Genomic DNA, 13233 nt, shown 5'->3' on the forward strand with positions numbered 1-13233 from the left:
GCCACGGAAAAACTGCCATGGCCAAAAGCCCCAGCGATCCGACAGAAACCCAATGCGGATCAGAGCAAGTCTTGTGACTTCCATGGGACAAAGGGCCATAGCACTGAGGAGTGCACATCCTTGAGGGACATCGTCGAGACATTCGTCAAGGATGGGAGGCTCGCACACCTCGTGGCATCTATCAAGAAGGGAGGAAGGAACGACAACAGGTACAGGGGTAACGGACGAAAGCCCGTCGACATCAGCATCAACATGGTCCATGGTAAGGTCAGAGGAAGAAAGAGACCGATGACCGAACCATGCGCATGGAAGGAAGCAGAAGTGCGCTTCCCGCGAGTGCCGGGAGGCCCAAACAAAGAAGGCCCCATTATCATTAAAAGCCAGCTGGGGCACTACATCACCTCCCGCACCCTCGTTGACAATGGCGCATCGTCGACAGTGATGTACAGGCAGTTCTTCGACAAGCTCGATGATGAAGACAAGGGACGCCTGGAGACGGTCTACGCTTCAATGGAAGGGTTTGACGGCAGCATGAACACTCCCTTGGGCATCCTATCTTTCCCCATCACTCTCACCGATGGGAATTATTCACGCACGGAGGATGTGGATTTTGTTGTGATGAAAAAACCACATCATACGTATGACATCCTATTCGGGAGAGACGGGATGGCAAGATTCAACGCCGTGGTATCCTCAGTCCACGGCATGATGGGATGGCCAACAACTGAAGGCGTAGCGATGATCACGGGCATTCCCCAGGTATGCATCGCATCTGTCTCCTCTAAACCCAAACCGAAGATGGCCAAACAAACCATCACTGAACCTGAACAGTGGGCATTCAATGGGAAATATCCCGATCAGGCCGTTACCATTGGCCCGACAATTGTTGATCCAACACGCACCTTACTCAAGCGCTTACTGCAGCGAAACGCAGACATCTTCGCGTGGACACCAGCCGACATGACTGGTGTACCCCGGGGAAAGGCAGAGCATAAGCTCAAATGCGATCCGGCCGTTACGCCGATCGTACAAAAGCGCAGAGTAATGGGGCCCGAGCAAACCACCGCGTGCAGAACCCAAGTCAAGGAACTCCTTGATGCGGGCATCGTGCGCGTCAGCAAATATCAAACATGGGTTGCAAATCCCGTAATGGTACCGAAGAATAACAAACAATGGCGCATGTGCATAGATTTCAAAGATTTGAATAAAGCATGCCCCAAAGATTGTTATCCGTTGCCAGAAATTGATCTCAAGGTGGATTCGGTGGCACCATTTCGCCTTAAATGCTTCTTGGATGCGTATAAGGGGTACCATCAAATCCACATGGCTGTAGATGACCAGGACAAAACCGCCTTTCGGACGCCCGATGGCACATTTTGTTATAAAATGATGCCGTTCGGACTTAAGAACGCGGGGTCCACGTACCAACGACTAATGGACAAAGAGTTTCACGCCCAAATTGGGAGAAACTTGGAAGTCTATATGGATGATTTGGTCATCAAAAGCCCCGAGCCAGAGGCGATGTTGAAAGACATTGAGGAAACTTTCAACACGCTCAGAAAGATAAACATGAAGCTCAACCCGAGCAAGTGTTCATTTGGGGTGGAAGAAGGGAAGTTCTTAGGAGTCATTATTACTAAAGATGGCTTCAGAGCGAACCCTGAAAAGGTCGAAGCCATTGTCAAAATGGAATCACCTACCACCATAAAACAGGCTCAAACACTTAATGGACGACTAGTCGCGCTTAACCGCTTTTGGCAAACCATGCGGATAGGTCGTTCCCTTTTGTGTCAACGCTAAGAAATTGTTTAAAGAAAACGCACTTCCGCTGGACACCAGAAGCGGAAGCAGCTTTTCAGGAGATTCGATCACGCCTGATCGAACTCCCAACACTCACGGCACCACAAGCGGGGGAGGAGTTAATCCTATACCTCTCCGCAACAGATAGAGCAACCGGGGCAGTCCTGCTTGTAGAACGAAAAGGCATCCAGATGCCAATCTATTATGTTAGCCGCGTGCTGGCAGACGCGGAAACCCGGTACTCTACCCTGGAAAAACTGGTCTTGGCACTTATACACGCTTCACGCAGGTTGAGACGATATTTCCAGGGTCACCCAATCACTATTCTCACCAACTTCAAACTCTCAAATGTTCTAGGCAAACCCGAGTTATCGGGACGTCTAGCCAAATGGGCAATTGAATTGGGAGAATATGCGATTCAATACAAGCCGAGACCAGCCATTAAAGGTCAGGTCCTGGCTGATTTTATTGCAGAAGTCCCCGCTTCACGGGAGAAAGAGTGCCAGGAGGAGGTTCAACCCTCCCCAGCACACGAAATCGATGAAGTCTGGCGACTCTACACTGATGGAGCAGCTAGTAACGAGGGTTCAGGCGCAGGGTTAAAATTAACAAATCCAGCAGGCCAGGAATATACTTATGCTATTCGGCTGGATTTTCCAAGTACGAATAACGAAGCTGAATATGAAGCATTCCTGGCCGGATTGAGGATTGCGCGAAAGATGGGTGTAAAAAATTTGGAAGCCCACGTAGATTCCATGCTAGTGGCAAACCAAATAAACGGGACATACACGGCTGTGAACGACACAATGGCCCTGTACCTTGCCCAAGCCAAAGCCATCATGCGCGATTTTAATGATTGTAAAGTGATACACGTCAAGCGCAGCGAAAACAAATCTGCGGATGCGTTAAGCAAGCTTGCATCACTGGCCTTCACCCACTTGGGAAAGGACATCCGCGTGGAACTCCTCGAAACACCATCAGTCCCGCACAAGGAAATTTGTGTCATCCAAACCGGTACAGAAACATGGATGACCCCAATAATAAAATACCTTGAAGCAGGAACGTTACCAGAGTCGAAGTCACAGGCAAGAAAACTACGCTGTAAAGCACTGAATTATCAGCTGATCAATGACACCCTTTACAGACGTAACTTTCTTGGCCCATTGTTAAGATGCGTGGACAACCAAGATGCTGACTACCTCCTAAGGGAGGTTCACGAAGGCATCTGTGGAGTACACGCAGGCCCCCGCGCTGTGGTAGCCAAGCTAAACAACGCGGGATACTTCTGGCCGGGGATGCATATGGACGCGTTGGCATACATCAGAAAATGCAGATCTTGCCAGCTTTACGCACCCAACACGCATCGCCCGAAAAATGAACTTGTTCCTGTCACTTCCTCGTGGCCATTTCAGAAGTGGGCCATTGACGTGACAGGCCCATTTCCAACAGCAGCTGGGAATGTTCAGTTCCTAGTGGTAGCCATTGACTACTTCACCAAATGGATAGAAGCGAAACCTTTAGCCCAAACAACCGCAAAGCATATCAAAAAATTTATTTGGGAATTTATTATTTGTCGTTTTGGACTTCCACAGAATTTGGTAAGCGACAATGGCACCAACTTTGCTGACAAGAAGCTACAGCAGTGGCTGAAAGAACTTCAAATCACCCACACCTTTACCTCAGTGGCACACCCGCAAGGTAACGGTGAGGTGGAAAGAGCAAATAAGAGCATCGTCGAAGGCATAAAGAGAAGACTCTTGGAACATAGATCCGGTTGGGTGGACGAGCTTCCACACGTCCTTTGGGCAAACAGAACGCTGAAGAAGACCAGTACGGGAGAAACCCCGTTCAGTCTCACTTATGGCACTGAAGCCATGATCCCAGTCGAAATCGGTTTACCCTCACCAAGGGTCTTAATCCAACCAGAAGACAATGATGCGGAAAGACGGTTAGACCTTATGCTAACCGAAGAGCGCAGAGACTTAGCCGCCGTGCGTGAAGAAAACTACAAACGACAAATGCAAAAATACTACAACACGCGGGTAAAACTCTGCAACTTCAAGGAAGGAGACTACATACTGCGTAACAACGAGGCTTCGAACCAACAACGCCCAGGAAAGTTGGCCCCGATTTGGGAAGGGCCATACATTATCAAAGAAGTTCTGGGAAAGGGCGCGTACCGGCTCGAAAGGCTCGATGGCACTCCCATCCCTAGAACATGGAATGGAGCTCAATTACGCAAATGTTATATGTAGATCAATTCCAACTTGTAAAGAAAAGGCCTAGAGCCACTTCTAATGGAAATGATTCTCCTTTCATGATGTATTAATAGCTTGTAACCTATGAACTTCCCTTACGGGAAGAAGTAGTTGCGTGTGGAAGGCGGCAATACCCGCATAAACACAACGCCAAAATGTTAAAAAGTTCTAAGGAAAACCTACACGCAGGTCAGATGTAGGTAAAGTTTAGCTATCCTTGTAAGTGCAAGTGACGGTCTTACCCGCACAATCACGAACAAGGAAGCCAAACTTAACTTACCGTCTACCACGTTAAAAGGTTAACTTATGAACACTTAAAAAAGGATAAGAAAAACCTACACGCAGGTCAGATATAGGTCTAAAGTTAAAGCCATCCTACTAAGTGCAAGTGACGGTTACACCCGCACAATCACGAAAGAGGAAGCGAAAACTTTAGTCCATTATCAACCACGTTCAAAGGTTTAACTTAATGCCTTAGAAATTTCGAAAAGGAAAACCTACACGCAGGTCAGATAGAGGGTAAAGATTAGCCATCCTACCAAGTGCAAGTGACGGTTTTACCCGCACAATCACGAAGGAGGAGGCGAAACTTTAACCCATCATCAACCACGTTCAAAGGTTCTTATTCTAAACACTTGGGAAATTGCTAATTTAAACTAAGTATGCAAGTCATAAGTTTATAAAGCAAAGAACCCAAGGAAATAACAATCTTATACGCAAAGAGATTAATATTTCACAATCAATTACAAGAATGGCTGGGTAACTACCCGCCTAAAAGAAATCTATACAAGGCTGTCTATCCTAGCAGTGGGAAGGGATCTTCAGGATCAGGCTTCAGGGCCACCTCCGCTTGGACCAGCACCGTCAGAGCGCGGCTGCCCAAGGAAAGCCTTAAGGATGCTTAGCCCATCATCAGCAGCAGCAGCTTCATTCACCTTCTCCACCACTGGATGCGGGAAGGCAGCGTACTGATTCACAGCTTGGTCATAAGCAGCCTCAGTATTAACATTGAATAAAGGGAAGTTGGAGGGCGGAAAGCCTCTCTCAGCAAACCCTAGACCAAGCAGGAAGCCAGTCTTCTGCCCATCCTCATGAGAAGCGTTGAGGGCTGCGCTCATTGCATCGTCGTAAGAGGTCTCTGAAAGGACCCGACGCACAACCTACAAAAGAAAATTACAAGTTAGAACATTTTCTAATTACGAGCGGAAAGCGTAAAGAAAAATATAAAGATACCTCAGGCAACGCTTCTCGAAGCAGCCATTGGAGGGTAGCTTGACTTTCTTTGTAAGCACGTTCGGCTCCGCTTTTATCAAGGTTGGCAAGTTGAACTTCCTTGGCGGCAGCTTCTTCGACGCTTTTGAGTTTCCTTTCAGTACGGTCAAGCATCCCCCTCTGGTCAAGGATCTCCTGCAGCTTCTTGGCATCTTCCATTGCCAAGGCGTCATGAGCATGCTGAAGAGCCTTTAATTTGCATTTAAGCTGCTCATTCTCTTCGCGAAGTGGTCTCAGCAACAGCTTCAGCCTTGGCAGCCCTCTCAGTTGAGTTTCGCGCAGTCTCCTTGGCCAGCCGAAGCTGTTCATTCACAGCTTGGGCAGCCTTGGAGCGGGCCTCGAGTCGCGCCTGGACTTCAACCTCGAGGGCCTTGAATGCCTTCTCCTTCTCGGCTGCGGCAGCGGCCAACTGCCGGTTCTCCTCCCGAAGAGCCCGCGCTTCAGATACATCTTTGGCGCGAGCTGCTTTTAACTTGTCGTTTTCACGACAAAGCAGCTCGACGCGGGGCTGCGTTCGGGCCTGGAGAACCCGAAGCTCATTGGTTAGCCTACCCTCTTGGTAGCTAGCCATAGCTTCCCCCAACGCACCATGAGGAGCAGCGTGGCGAGCCCAGTCCACGCACTCCACAGGGGTGCGAAGGGTTGTTCCTCGGCGTATGTTCCATCTTGGAACATACACTTCATTGGAATCCGACACTGCAAAAGAAACAAAGGCAGTTAGGAAAAGATGACAAAAATATACAAAGAAAAAAGAACCCTACGTACCTGTAGGGTCAATAACAGGCCGATAGCCGCCAAACCCATCACCTGAACCTAAAGGAAATCCATCCAACAGGTCAGGCAGACGGGAAGGTGGCGTAGATCGGCGGGGAGCCCGGCGCGTACCTGATGGTCCGGCCGTCGGTGCCGGTGGCGCAGGTATAGTGGCAGCCGCCGTGGTAGCCATTGTTGGCGCCGTCTCCTCAGCAACAGTAACCGCCGGCTCCGTGAAAGATGCTGTAAAAATTGCACTCACGGCCGGCGGAGACACCTTCTCAGCTGGAACAGCCTCAGGAAGGCTGGAACCAGCGGAAGCAAGCGTAGACGCCTGGGTCGACGCCTCGGGAAGGCTGACCGAGCCTACCGTCATTGGCGGGGGAATACTTACTCCAACTCCACCCTGGAATGCGTCAACATCCACACCTGCACAAGCAAAAGTGTTAGAAAAATTTATTTGAAACAACAAATCTAGACAAGAATTATGGGGGGTACTTACGGGGTTTCTTGAGCTTGAACGCTACGGACGAGCGGGGGCGAACCCGATGGAGCCGGCCTCTTGACACCGGTAACCGTCGTCGTCGCTGCCTCCCCGGAGGTAACACCTGCAGCCTCCGGAGCGGTGGTCTCCTCACCACCGGGCTTCCCCGCCACCTCTGCATTATCTGACTCCGAGTCAGATAGGACTACCGGGTCGGCCGTAGAGGCCACCTTCTCCTTGCCTTTCCCGACGGCAGCCTTTTTCTTCCGCACCAGTGGAGGACCTTCTGCGGATTCCTCAGAAGAAGAAATGTCATGAACTCCAGCAGCAGGCACAGCATTGAGAGGTTCAGGGTAGAAGATAGGCTTACCTGGCCGTCGGTGGCTCAGGATCTCTTGGCCTGGCGGGTAAACCTCCACGAACCGACCCGCAGTCTGCTCTAAGATGGGCAACTCGTTCTCGTCCAGAGCACGAGTACCCATCCGCGCAGGACCATCTTCCTCCCGCGGATTCAGGAGCGACTGAAGATCGTTACCCTCTGAAATCAACAAGAAAGTTAGAAAAAATCGTAGTCAGCAAAAAAGAAACAAGACATACCATAAGGGGTAGAGTTCGAACCATATTCAAGGACGATCGGAACCTTATCCGCATTCGCCGCCTTCCACACCCGGCTCATCCCCAGCATCACCATCGCCGACTCCGGAAAACGGAAAACCGGGGACTGGACCCGGGATATCTTCGCGAACCATTCCGCCTCCTCGTAGTTGATGGCGGGAAGGTTCGGAAGAGGCTGGCCATTCTTGAACTTCATGGCAATGGGGATGGCTCGAGCGGATATAAAGAAGAACTCTCTTCTCCATGAGCGAAGACTCCGCTCGGTGGTACAAATCTTTAAACCCTTGATACGGGTTGTAAGAGTGTACCACCCTTGGATGCACCTCCAAGTATAGAAGGTCATCAGGCGGTCAACAAGGGGCTCAAGGCCCAGTATCCGGCACACCCACTCAAAGTGCCGGACCTTGGCAATGGCCATGGGGTGCACCTCTGTCAGGTGCACACCGTGCCTCTCTAGGACACGGTACACAAACTTTGTCAACGGAAACCTAAGGTTCCCGTAGACAAAGAATGCAGCATAAACCCCGATCTTGCCACTAGGGGCATCGTACACAGTATGGTGGGGTTCAGGAAACTCAGGCTCGAGAGACTCGAGCATGAACTTCCTGACGATATACTGGTACAGCTCGACAGGAAGATAACACTGGCATTCGCCAGCAGTCTTCTGATCATCAGCATCGTGAGAAGACATGGTGGAAGAAAGAAGAGATTTCAGAGCAATGCTTTACTGAAAAAGAGAAATTCGCCGGAAATTACTGGAGAAGAAGAGATGAAAGTGGAAAGTGTGAATTGCAAATAACCTTCTCCCCCTTTATATAGCAATCGCAATTAATGCGATGAATTTAATACGGAAGAGAGAGAAATCAAAGGTGCAATGAAACTATGACGCGTGGCAAAAGCAAACTGGCAACAGCTGTCAAAAAGGACGTGTGCCAGAGATTTCGCGGCTACGCGCCCGAAATCCCGTGCCCACGCACCCGAAATCCCGTGCCCACGCGCCTGAAAAAGCAACTGGAATGACCACATAATGTCATGTCGCCATAACTTCTGGCACGTCCTGACACAGTCAGAAGAAACCGTCGCACGACGTTTGAGGTATTGGGTTGTTATCCATCCAACTCTTCAAATTTCAAAATTTAAAAATTTGAAGACTAAGGTTCAAAAAAGTAAGCGGGAAAATACCCCTTACCTTAGCAAACAAATAACCATAAGCCGGGTGTGGGTACAGTGTAAAGGCAAAACCCTTCACATACCTAACACCCGCAGGGAATTGAAGCCAAAATATTTGGCAACCAAGTAACCATAAGATGGGTGCGGGTACAGTGTAAAGGCAAAACCCTTCACATACCTAGCACCCGCAGGGAATGGACGCCAGGAATACCTTGGAAGTAAAGTAACCGTAAGACGGACGCAGGTACAGTGTAAAGGCAAAACCCTTCACATACCTAGCACCCGCTGAGAATTGAAACCAGGAAGGATCTTCTGGGCAATGCTTGTGAAAACGGAAGTAATATCCCCGCATTGCGGGAACATCGAGTACTACGTTGTTTGAGGCTCCAAGATGGAATTGGTGGTTTAAACATAATTGATCACTATGTTCAAAAACTACCAGAACCACAGGGAGAATCCGCACAACTAAGACTCAATGCTCCTGACTTGCGAGGAGGTTACAGACCTACCCGCATCATACCCAAAGACCAAGCAGGAAACTCGGGAATTTCTGCAAGTGACAAGGACTTCCGCGGGAAGAACCCCCATGGAAAACCTTACAAAAACCCCTTTTCAAAACCCTTTGCTTAAGTCCAAAAATTCACCTCACTTTATTAGACATTCGTGAGAAGAACATTGGACTGGGGGGACTTGAAGAGGTAGGTCCCAGCAGGGCTCAGTTGGTCCCGCATGACTCACCTTGAACAGGGATGTCTGCGCAAAGACCATCTACTCCCGCAGGACCCACCATGCTCAGAGAAGCCTACGCGCAGTATGCAAGCTGCATATGCAGGGAAAAGCCTCCCAATGGTAAAGTAACCCGCCTGTTCCCGCAGTTGCGAATACAAGCCATCAGGGAAGGCTACCCGCACAGCATAGCTACACGCATAAGGCTTAACACTTACAAATATTCAGTGTCACCTGAAAGAATGAGCAAAGGCGGGAGGGGGAAAACTCCCGCCAAAATGGGCCAGTCCGTATGATGGAGGATCTTTTGCGTGATACCTGACGAGGTAAAGACAAAAGATCTGACCAAGAATGCGACAGCTCACTGACAGCAGCGTGGCAGACAGCACGCCACAGCACTGTGACCAATAGCCGCCGCCTGCCCACCAACTCCTGCCAGACCACGTGCCTAGCCTGCAGTTGATAGAAGACGAAGAGTGCACGGCACGCCTGCTCTGTGTCAGCCGCTACCTATCCACCACTCACAGGTAGGGCACGTGCATAGGTTACAGTTGGTAGCGTGTTGGGCCGGCTAAACCCCTTGGAAACCCACCTTCGGCTATAAAAGACAGCAAATGGTATTATCATTTCATCATCTACTATCTCGTATAACTTACTTGATAACTGCTCTAATAGTATTCATATACTTTTATATTCAAAGAGCAATATAGACTGATTCTCACGCCGGAGGGTGGTCACAAGGAGGAACCCCCCCCCTTCTCAGTGACGAGCTTACGGTGTCTGTTTTGCAGGTTCCCTGAAGTACAACTTACTCTGCTGGACCTAACCTTCGTGGGAAACATTACTTAGCCCCCAGATTACCTATAATCTGCCCGGGGTCACTTAGTGTTTCTTCACCATGGTTCATTCGAACCCAAGTTGTTGGGTGAGTTCGAGTTCTTAATGTTCTAGACATTTGTCATATAAAATCCGGCTTATGCGTATGTTGTTTATTATTAAGAATGCAAAATCTTTTTCGTTCCACAAAGTGTAAAAAGTAACACCAAAAAATGTATTAAGTATGCCTAGTCTTGATTATGAACATCTGTCTTGTTGATATGCAGATATGAGAAGACATACTCAGAGGCCAATTTCTCTTTGAAATATGCCCACCATCAAGGTAAGATGCAAAAATTATCAATCACATATTAATACTCTAGTAATAGTATTGAGCACTTATGTGCATTTTCATTTGTATTTAATTATAAGAACATCTGCAATACTGTAGACTAAACTTTGTCCCCAGTTGACCATTTATTTTAGTCATGTTAACTAAAGTGAGTTGAAAACAATAGTTTCTCATATGATTTATATTTTATAGACTAAACACGAGAAAATGATATATGCTTTGCAGGGAGCGGGACACTCGGTGGCAATTTACAAGCCTGAAGAATCAATGATCATTGTGCAGAAATGGCTTGCTTCTCAGACTAATTCTTCAAAATCTTAATTAGCATTTCTACATAAACAGCACATTTACTATTTATGTATAGCGCGCATCATATGTTAATGCGCACTTGAATAAATATAATCATTATTGTTATTATTTGAAAACCCATGTTAGTAATATTATTTTTGTGTTAGAAGTGAAAATATAATTTCAATGAAGCATGATGATGATAGAGGAAATGAGTTAAATTAAAAATTTTAACCCATTTTTTGGTACCACTAGAAGGGCCAGCTCAACGATGATAAAAGGAAATGACATGGGTTAAAATCAAAATGAGATTTATGCCACTTTCTAAAAATTTATGTTAAAAATAAGTGTTGATAATCGGTCTTGAATTTGCGACCTACCACTAAGCAACACAAAGGTCATTTCAGTATGTAATACGCCGATAAAATATATATTAATCTATAACGCTTTTTTAATAGTTTGGAGTAGAGGTGCACATATCGGGCTTTTTAAATACCCGGGTTCGGGTATGGAACCAGGTTCGGGTATGATCAGGTATTGGTAGAAACCGGGTCGGGTTCGGGTCCATACAAACCCTCCTAACGCACAACAATACAAACCCTCCTAACGCACTACAAGCCATCTATAATTTCTCCTCTGGGAGAAAACTATCTTTAGTGAGAATTACCATATGCCAGCAAACTTATTTTTAGTGAGATCGAATACCATATGCCGGCCCTACATGAAACCCCTATTTTCCCCTATTTTTTATGAGCTTTTTGGATGTCTTGTCTGATCTGATCAACTAGTATTATTAGTAACAACTAGTGATAAAAAAAAAAAAAAAAAAAAACAATATCGTGTGTATAAGTAATACTAATATAGTTTTCAAGATATGAAGAAACATAGCACATACGAATCACACGTACAAATTAAGGAAACAACTCGCCATACAACTGGAAAACGTAGAAACCCATGATTCAGCTGGCTTTCGCAGCATTAGAGCCTAGCTCGACAGGCGGATTGTGGCGGTCGTGTGGTAGTTTAATTCGGCCAAAAGAACCTGCAGGCTTGAGCTTCACATTCTCGCAGTTACAGATTTCGATCATAAATCCATCCGGATCATTAAAAAACATCTGGTCGATCACCCCGTCTTCCTTCCCACCCACCGTTCTCTTCTTGTACTTGATGTCTAAATCCTTTAGTTTCCGCTCCAATGCTTCCATATCCTCACACTGAACAACAATAAATATTTATAAATAAAAAAACCCTAATTATCACTTGTGGAATGATGAACTGGCAAACCATATTACGGGAGGTCATTAAGCGAGTTAAATTTAGCTTTAAACACTTACCAACTAATCAGACTGCCTTTTGTGTTACGAAACTCGTTAAAGATTACATTTTATGTGTCTTGGAGTTGCTACTCTTTTTAAAATTTGAATCCTCCACCTTTAAAACAAATAATTAAGACAACATCCCATTGTCTAATCTTTTGTAAACTTTATAGGGGTACCATTGTCTTTAGTAAGCGGAATTGAGCAAACCATTGGTGTGGTGGTCAGTTTGCAATCGTTCATGTTGGCTAGACGAAGGAGATCAAGAATATATTTTGCTTGAGAAAGAAAAAGACCACGTGAATGAGATAATACTTCAACCCCAAGAAAGTATGATACATTACTAAGAGGAAAAAGATTGTATAAAGTTATTAACCAATGAGGAGTTTGGACCGGTGATGATAATATCATCAACATAGACAATAATATATATGGGGTGAAGAGGTGGAATGGTCAACAAACAAAGATGGATAGGAAATTGTTGGTTTGAAACGGGCCGAAAGAACGTATGATTTGAGTTCTTCGTACCAAGCATGTCACACCCCGACCATAAGCGCATGACACTAATTAAAGCGACAATATTTAACAACTCATTTCATTTCACAACATCGAAAAAGTCACATAACCAAATATTCATAAGTCAAATACAATAAAATATAGCAAAATATAGCAAATCAAATATTGTTCATTTTTGCTAATAACTTAGAGGTCTTGACATTTGTTTTCTCCACAAGCATCAAATCAACCGAGATGTAAACCTGTAACATTTCATAAAATAAAGTTTGTCAACACAAAAGTTTGTGAGCAATTCATAAGTTTGAACAATAGATATATAGTATGAAAAGCCACAAATCTAGTATACAAACCATAAATAAAAGCAACAACTTGGATAAATTGACAATCGCTAATAGAATTAAGGCTTGAGATAGTTAAGGCTTGAAAATTTGAGATTTTGAGATTTATAAAGTCGGAAGAATCGTGCATGAAATCACCATGACTTGATATTCCAACACTAAATAAAAGGTTTTATAAAACACCACGTTGGAGTCCAAACATGTGTACGTAACCACCGCGACTTTTTCATGTTTTAGACTCAAATAACAATGATAACACAATAAATCGAGATACAACGTCATGCCAAAACACTAGTCCACGAAATCACCGTAGCCCTATTGTTTTAACACCAAAAAATTAGGATGGCGACCGGAACGCTCGCATTCGACTACTTAAAGAATTAACATTTATAACACGGTTTATGGCCTAGAAAACGAGCATTATAACTCAAACATCCCAGGTAAGTAAACCACCATCGATCCTTGGAATCTTTTTGTCAAATGGTCATTTTATAATGTCTCGTTTTCTATGATGGCTACAAACCCGATA

This window comes from Bidens hawaiensis, unplaced genomic scaffold (genome assembly GCF_021521415.1).
Source record: "Bidens hawaiensis isolate Kalapana, Puna unplaced genomic scaffold, B.hawaiensis_p1.1 tig00048295_1, whole genome shotgun sequence".
Classification (NCBI taxonomy): Eukaryota; Viridiplantae; Streptophyta; class Magnoliopsida; order Asterales; family Asteraceae; genus Bidens; species Bidens hawaiensis.